Source organism: Pan troglodytes, chromosome 12 (assembly GCF_028858775.2).
Source record: "Pan troglodytes isolate AG18354 chromosome 12, NHGRI_mPanTro3-v2.0_pri, whole genome shotgun sequence".
In the NCBI taxonomy this organism is placed as follows: domain Eukaryota; kingdom Metazoa; phylum Chordata; class Mammalia; order Primates; family Hominidae; genus Pan; species Pan troglodytes.
The window spans coordinates 77347211-77355286 of NC_072410.2; the positions used below are offsets into that span (position 1 = coordinate 77347211).

General features: G+C 42.7%; 1 long non-coding RNA gene across 1 annotated transcript; it reads right to left on the reverse strand.

Annotated features, from left to right (window-relative positions):
* Window positions 1-1058: 1058 nt before the first annotated feature.
* Window positions 1059-2789, reverse strand: LOC107973451 (uncharacterized). The gene is made up of 2 exons (XR_001715758.4): window positions 2102-2789; window positions 1059-1269 (listed from the first exon to the last, which is right to left on the reverse strand). It is a non-coding gene; the product is annotated as an uncharacterized LOC107973451 (long non-coding RNA).
* Window positions 2790-8076: the final 5287 nt, after the last annotated feature.

An 8076-nucleotide genomic window follows, 5' to 3' on the forward strand; every position in this document is an offset into this window, starting at 1 on the left:
AGTGAACATATGAATATACTCATATATGAAGGACCCAGATGGAGAACTAGAACATTATCTGAACACAGGAGCCTCCCTCTCACCTCTTTACAGTCATTATGCGTCCCTCAAGGGCATACACTGTACTTATTTCTAACTGAAGTATTAGTTTTGTCTGTTTTTGTATGTTATATAATTAGATTAATGTACTGTGATGTGTCTGGTTTCTTTTGCTCCATATTATGTTTTTGAGATTCTTTCATTTTGTTGCATATAAAAATAGCTCATTGATTATTATGTATGTAGAGTACTCAATTATATGAGTATAGCACAATTTATTTATACACTTGACTGTTGATGGGCATTTGGGCTGGTTTTAGTAGGAGGTTATTATAACTAATTCTGCTGTGGACATTCTTGTATTTGTCTTCTTGGTGAACGAACATACGCATGCTTTCCTGTGGGGAATAATTATTTGAGGGGAAAAAGAAAAGTATTAATTAAATTTTTTAAAAAATAGTATCCCTATCATATAAAATGTAAACTCTGACTATTGATTTACAATTTTTTGATTTAGTCAAAAAATTATAATATAACTATAAAAAGAAGATGAAAGAAAGGAAGGGGGTAGGTTGAAGAGAGCTTTATCTACTGAAATAAGAAATTAATAGGTAATGTCTAATATTAATAAATCAGGAAATAATATTGTAAAATATTGTATTATAAAGCTGGTTTTAATATTTAACATTTATAACATTCAAAGCCAGCTCTGCTATTTAGGAATTATGGGATGTCAAGTACTCAATTTGTGCCTCAGTTTCCCAATTTGCAAAATGGTGATACAATCTCACAGTATTGTGCTGTGCTGCTAATAAGATAATGATGACATCATCTTAATGAAATATCAGCTAGTATCAAAGTGAACAACAGTTGTCCCAAATCCCATAGCTAGCCTGGAATCCTCATATCTGTGGTACAGTATGAATTTAGAAATTGCCGGTTTGCAGTGGGATATGTTCATAACTAGCCCTGATCCAAATTATTTTAGATAGGAAAATATGAAATTCCAAATTCTAGCATTTTCCATATATATATATTTATTTTTACTAACATCTTGAGCCAGTCAATTTAGTAGAAGATTGTGTTTTGAAATCAGGCCTGTCGGTGATGTTCTAGATGTCTCCCAAAAATTACAATGAAAGGAATAAGCTCTGACCAGGTTCTTTTTCTTCCACCTGCTTGTTATTTCCAGGAGTAAGAAGGCAGGAGTGATCTATCCATTGCTGGTCTCTTGGAAGGAGATGTTAATTAGCAATGTTATATAAAATTCAGATGCAGGAAAAAGGGTAGAAATCAAAGACCTGACACCTTCCATTTGGAATTCCTGCAGCACTTTTTACCAGGTCCATACCACTTTTCTTACCATTTTATCATAAACCATTTTTTTGTTGTTTGTTTTGTGCTTATGGCTCTGTTATTTCAGGGTATGGATTGTATCTTTTTCACTAATCCGTGTCAACGAGTATTTATTGAGTCCCTACTATATATTGACTGTGCTAAGTGAGGGAGCAAGAAAGATGATTAAAACATTTTCCTATCCTGAAGGAGCTTAAAATCTAGCTGTGGAGCATTTTTGCACTAAGAATTGACTCTACAGAGATATCCACCAAAGTTCTCCAAGTTACAGTTACAAGGATATTCATTGCACCATTGTTTGTAATAGGAAAATAAGAGGGGTGAGGGGACAACTTAAATGTCCATCAATACAGGACTGGTTAAATTGTAGTTCACCATACTCCATCAGCCTTTCTTAACCCACGTCCTCATCCAAACCCCAGAAAACAGTAAGTGTTTTGAGTGACTATTTTCTTAATTCTCCCAAGCATTGTATGTGACTAGTGCGATTCTGAATGCGTAGGAGAAAACGCAATTCCAGATATTCATTGCTGTTTTAAAGTGCTTGGGCTTAATTCTTTCATAGGACCAAAGTTAATATGGAAATATTTCCAAGTGATACTGTAAAGTGAGAAAAAGATATAAAGTGAGAAAAGCAAGATGGACCACAAAGTATATAATTAATGTCTTCTGTGTAAATAAAGAAGCTACTAATATAGTCGCTTACATGTGCAGAGGGTTAGGTGAACTAAGGCTGGATACTGGGCTCAAAGCCTTGAGCACGGAGATGAGAGACAGGAGTGGCCTCAGTTCCTGGGAGTTGAGTTCATGCAGGTACAGGCCAGGGAGGCAGGTCTTCTGTCCTTGGCACCAGCCAGCCCTGGCCTTTCTTTCTTGCCTCAGGCCCTTTTCCATCTCTTAGATGGGGCCCCACTAATTGGTCAGTTTGGGGATGAATTTAGTGTGTGTTCCACCGGCATGAAATCAGGAGGAAAATAAATCCAAGGGAATTTCCATTTGGTCCTGACTCCTACTCCACATGGCCCCTGCCCCATCAGCCTTACCCTGGGGTTGGGTTTCAGGTGGTTCCTGTGCATTTACAAATAAAACCAGGCTGCTCTGTGCACGCTTGTGAGGTGATGCCTGGGGCCTCGCATGGTTGGGCCAGAGATTGATACGGTGTGTGCACGCCTGGGCCAATCCAACCCTTTTGATCTATTTCTGAAAGCAGCTTTTTGCCTCCTGTTTCAAGTGATTGATTAAGTTAGGATCTCTTTTAGGAATTCTCTCCACTCATGCCTCCTCACCAGCTTACAATGAGCCCTGCCAAATTTTACTTTCTTTTTATGCTGCAGATTGTTCTGTTCCAAGTGGGTAAATGGAAACTGTGTTCCTAAGATGCAGCCAGTTACCTTGGAATTCCTGTTCTGCATTCCGTATGGTTCAGGCACCCTCTTATCACATCATCAGTCATGTTTCTAGCCGGGTTCTGGCCTTATGGTTAGGGAGCAGCTTTGCTTCAGAGCTTTCCTTCCCCTGCAGGCTCCCCCACTCCCACTTTGGTGTGAGAATCACGGGGAACCAGGGGTGACACCATTTATTTTAAAACAAGCCAGCACACATGTTTGTAGGCTTTTTAAAGCCATAGACTGTAAGTGGACACTTCCGGTGTTCCTCAGGCCCCAGCTGGAGAAGTGGCCCTTGGTTCCATGGGTCCTCATGGAATGGGGATCCAAGGTGATTAAAAAGCACCAGCTTTGCGGCACTCAGACCTGTTGCCGCTCCTGTCTCCAAGCACGGTGTTTTCTTGTGAAAACTGGGATTCAAGTTTTCATCTCTCATGAGTGGTGAGGAAGATGGACATAAACAATTGGAAGTATAAGCACCTCCCCATCTCCATTTTGAAGTCCTCCTTCTACCTCCCAAACCTTACATTGTCTTCTCCAAAGTGGCCATCCTGCAATGCCAGTGAGCCCGGCCCTCAGGGAAGGACATTGCCAGAGCTCTTTCCTCCTCCTCCTCCCCTGTGCCCTCTCACAGCACCCAGCTCACTGTATACCAAGCATTTCTTTCAGTTTCCCTGAGTTGGTGAAGTCTTGTTGAAATGATCCAGTGTGGTCTCAGTTCTGCTGTAAGAAATTGGAGCTAGGGTGCAAGTGTTAATAGTTCAGAGGTCTTGGGGCAGGGGTAGGGGAACTTTGAGACAAGAATGAGGCGGAGGAGGAAAGGCCCAGCCACACTTTCTCAACCTTGCAAAACCTGAGTTTTGCTTTATGAAGGCAACTAGTCATTCTCTTTATCATCTGCACTGTCCTGTCAGCAACTCTACTGTTTTCGTTTCTTTTGGGGACCATTTTTCCCCCACGAAGAAAGGCCTTCCTACAAATCTAGGGCTTTTAGTTTTAAAAATTACTCCATGAGAGTTACTATGTACGTGATCATAAGTATAGTAATATGGCATTAAGTTTAGAGGTTATTTATCCATTCACTAATTTACTCAGCAAATATTCCTTGAGTGCCTCTTATGTACCAAACATGATTCAAGCCCTAAGGATATAACAAATAACAAAAAAGACAAAATGTCTACCCTCATGGGTCTGATATGGGAAAGATGTCAACAACGACAGCAAAATAGATAGTTTCAGTTAGTGACAACGAAGAAAAATGAACAGGGAAAGGGGGTGAAGAGTGATGAGGACATGGGGAAGGGAGAGTAGGTGGGCTAGATCCTCTTTGGAAGGTATTTCGGTGGACGCGAGAGTGAAATGAGGGTGGAACTATACAAAGACCCAGGAGAAGAACACTGAGGAGGTAGAAAGGTCCAGAGGCAAGAAACAGGGCTCAAGGAAAAGCAAGAAGGTCAAAGTGACCAGAGCACAGTATGCAAGGAAGGCATGGCAGGAAATGAGGCCACACTGGGCGGGGCATTGTAGACCACAGGAGGAGTTTGGGATCTTATTCTAGGCATACAGTAAAGCCACGAGAGGATTTTGAGTAGTGGAGTGACATGGTTTGATTTATGGTTTTCAGACGTCACTATGACTGCTGTGTGGAGAACAGACTAGTGAGGAGAAAGAAGGAAGCAAGAAGACCCACGAAACGGCAGCAGTAGCCCAGGCAGGTGGGGTTGGCTGGCTTCACACACTGCCGTAGTGGTCAAGGTCATGAGAAGCCATCAAATTCAGCGTATCTTTTGAGTATGGAGCCAACGGAACTTGCTGAAGGATTGCATATGGGGTGTGAGAGAAAAGTGAGTACTCAAAAATGACTCCTAGGATTTTGGCCAGAGTGGCTGAACAGCAATGCTATTTCCTGAGAAAGGGAAATGTGGAGAGGGAGCTGGTTTGGGATAGGAATCATGAGATGTGTTTTGGACGTGTTGACTTTGGGATACTTATCCGACATCCAAGTATCTGGAGCTCAGGAAGAGTCTGGGTCTGGAGCTGTAAATATAGGCATCATCATTGATCAGATGAGGGCCATGGGACTGGACAGAGTTACTCAGGGAGGTGGAGAAGAGGATAGGTCCAAGGACAGCCACAGGGCTCTCCAACACTTACAAACCTGGAAGTGAAGGCCTCCCCTGAGCTCACCCTTCCTGGTCTCATGGTTTTGTGGGAATCTCCACTTCATTTCCTAGCCCCCCATCCAGGAGCAAGTCTTACATCTTGGTGGCTTAAGGCTTCTGCTCATGGGGACTTTGGGGATCTCACGGATCTAGTCCCTGGCCCAGGTCCTGGTGGCCTTCTTGTGCTCTAGTCAGAAGCCCTGGGTTCTCTTCACAAGCACGGAGCCCGTGTCTGGACCTAGAACGAACACACTGATGGCTCCACTCCTAATACAGTTTCCATGTTATACCTGAACCACAGAGTTGATTATTTTGTGACAGGAGACATGACTATTTTGTGACACTTTGATTTTCCCCAATGCCGTGTGTTTGGTAATATGGGGCAGGCCATCTAGGAGGCAAGGGACATTGCTGTCCTGACTGGGGAACCAACATTTTGATTTTCAAGTTCGTTTTCTCTATGGTTTAAGCTCACTCCTTGGATCTCTCCAAACACTGGTTGTCGCTGAGTCATTCACTCTATATTTACTGACAGATACTATGAACCTTGCAAAATATAGTATAAGACATGGTTCCTGCCCTCTAGGAGCTTAGAATCAGGCCAGGCAATTGAAAATTGTTAGCATAAAATGAGGAACAGTATAACTTTTTTTTTTTTTTAAGTTTTAGGGTACATGTGCACATTGTGCAGGTTAGTTACATATGTATACATGTGCCATGCTGGTGCGCTGCACCCACCAACTTGTCATCTAGCATTAGGTATATCTCCCAATGCTATCCCTCCCCCCTCCCCCCACTCCACCACAGTCCCCAGAGTGTGATATTCCCCTTCCTGTGTCCATGTGATTTCATTGTTCACTTCCCACCTATGAGTGAGAATATGCGGTGTTTGGTTTTTTGTTCTTGCGATAGTTTACTGAGAATGATGACTTCCAATTTCATCCATGTCCCTACCAAGGACTTGAACTCATCCTTTTTTATGGCTGCATAGTATTCCATGGTGTATATGTGCCACATTTTCTTAATCCAGTCTATCATTGTTGGACATTTGGGTTGGTTCCAAGTCTTTGCTATTGTGAATAATGCCGCAATAAACATACGTGTGCATGTGTCTTTATAGCAGCATGATTTATAGTCCTTTGGGTATATACCCAGTAATGGGATGGCTGGGTCAAATGGTACTTCCAGTTCTAGATCCCTGAGGAATCGCCACACTGACTTCCACAGTGGTTGAACTAGTTTACAGTCCCACCAACAGTGTAAAAGTGTTCCTATTTCTCCACATCCTCTCCAGCACCTGTTGTTTCCTGACTTTTTAATGATTGCCATTCTAACTGGTGTGAGATGGTATCTCATTGTGGTTTTGATTTGCATTTCTCTGATGGCCAGTGATGATGAGCATTTTTTCATGTGTTTTTTGGCTGCATAAATGTCTTCTTTTGAGAAGTGTCTGTTCATGTCCTTCACCCACTTTTTGATGGGGTTGTTTGTTTTTTTCTTGTAAATGTGTTTGAGTTCATTGTAGATTCTGGATATTAGCCCTTTGTCAGATGAGTAGGTTGCGAAAATTTTCTCCCATTTTGTAGGTTGCCTGTTCACTCTGATGGTAGTTTCTTTTGCTGTGCAGAAGCTCTTTAGTTTAATTAGATCCCATTTGTCAATTTTGGCTTTTGTTGCCATTGCTTTTGGTGTTTTAGACATGAAGTCCTTGCCCATGCCTATGTCCTGAATGGTAAAGCCTAGGTTTTCTTCTAGAGTTTTTATGGTTTTAGGTCTAACGTTTAAGTCTTTAATCCATCTTGAATTGATTTTTGTATAAGGTGTAAGGAAGGGTTCCAGTTTCAGCTTTCTACATATGGCTAGCCAGTTTTCCCAGCACCATTTATTAAACAGGGAATCCTTTCCCCATTGCTTGTTTTTCTCAGGTTTGTCAAAGATCAGATAGTTGTAGATATGCGGCGTTATTTCTGAGGGCTCTGTTCAGAACAGTATAACTTTATATATTCTTGCTTGGATCTGCCCTGGCACAGTGCTTAGCACATAGAGAATTTTCAACAAATGTGAAAGGAACAAGCCCATAGAGGTTCATCATTGTCCAGTGACCTTTACCAACCATGAATGCTGCAAGATTCAGGGAGGAGGAGATGATTAAGGGCTAGTGTGCTTGGAGAAAGTGGAGGGAGATGCAGTTGGAAGCCATGAGGTCAGGGGTGGCTTTAAAGAAGGGCAGGCTTGGGCCCCAGAGAAAAAAGAGAAGCATTGCAAGTGAGGAAAGAATGTGAAAAAGTAGAAGATTCAGCCCCCCTCGGGGTGATGGGATCAGCCTGTGAAAAAGTTGAGGACATCTTGCAGGGATAGCAGGTACACACTACAGAGGTCCCAAAAGCCAACTTGGTACCTGGAGAGAAGGACTTTGCCTGCCGCCGCTTTGCTCTTCTGGAGGTTTGAACTCGTAAGGAAAAGAAATTGTGATTTCCTTTAAGCCAGAGTGAGAAGTGGCCCAATGTCTGACAGGCCTTAGAGGGGCAGCATATTTGAAAACAGAAACAGAGGCACGGAAGACTTCTCCATCCTGGGGCCACAAGCCCAGCACCTGGGAAGTTCACTATTGTAAGTACAAGTCCCATGGACCTGTGACCTAAGCTAGTGGCTGCCCACTCACCCAAAGCAAAGCAAACAGCCAAGGCAGCTGCCTTGATAACACTCTTATGACCAGTCATGAAAAGAATTAGTAATAAAAAAAATCACCTTACTTTGACAGAACGCTCTAGACTAGAGGTGAAAATGTGTTTCCACCTGCCTTCTATCTCTTAAGCTTCACAACAACTCTGTGATTTAAATATTCGTGTTCTCTCCCAACAGGAGATGTACAATGTCAGACTGGCCCCAGGCCTGCTAATTGGCAAGGCCACAGTAAGTGTGTACCCCAGGGCACTGAGCTGTCCACCTGGGGTGATTTTATTTATTTATTTATTTATTTTTGAGATGGACTCTCACTCTATCGCCCAGGCTGGAGTGCAGTGGCGCAATCTTGGCTCACTGCAAACTTCGCCTCCTGGGTTCAAGTGATTCTCCTGCCTCAGCCTCCCAAGTAGCTGGGACTACAGGCGCCCACCACCACGCTGGGTTAATTT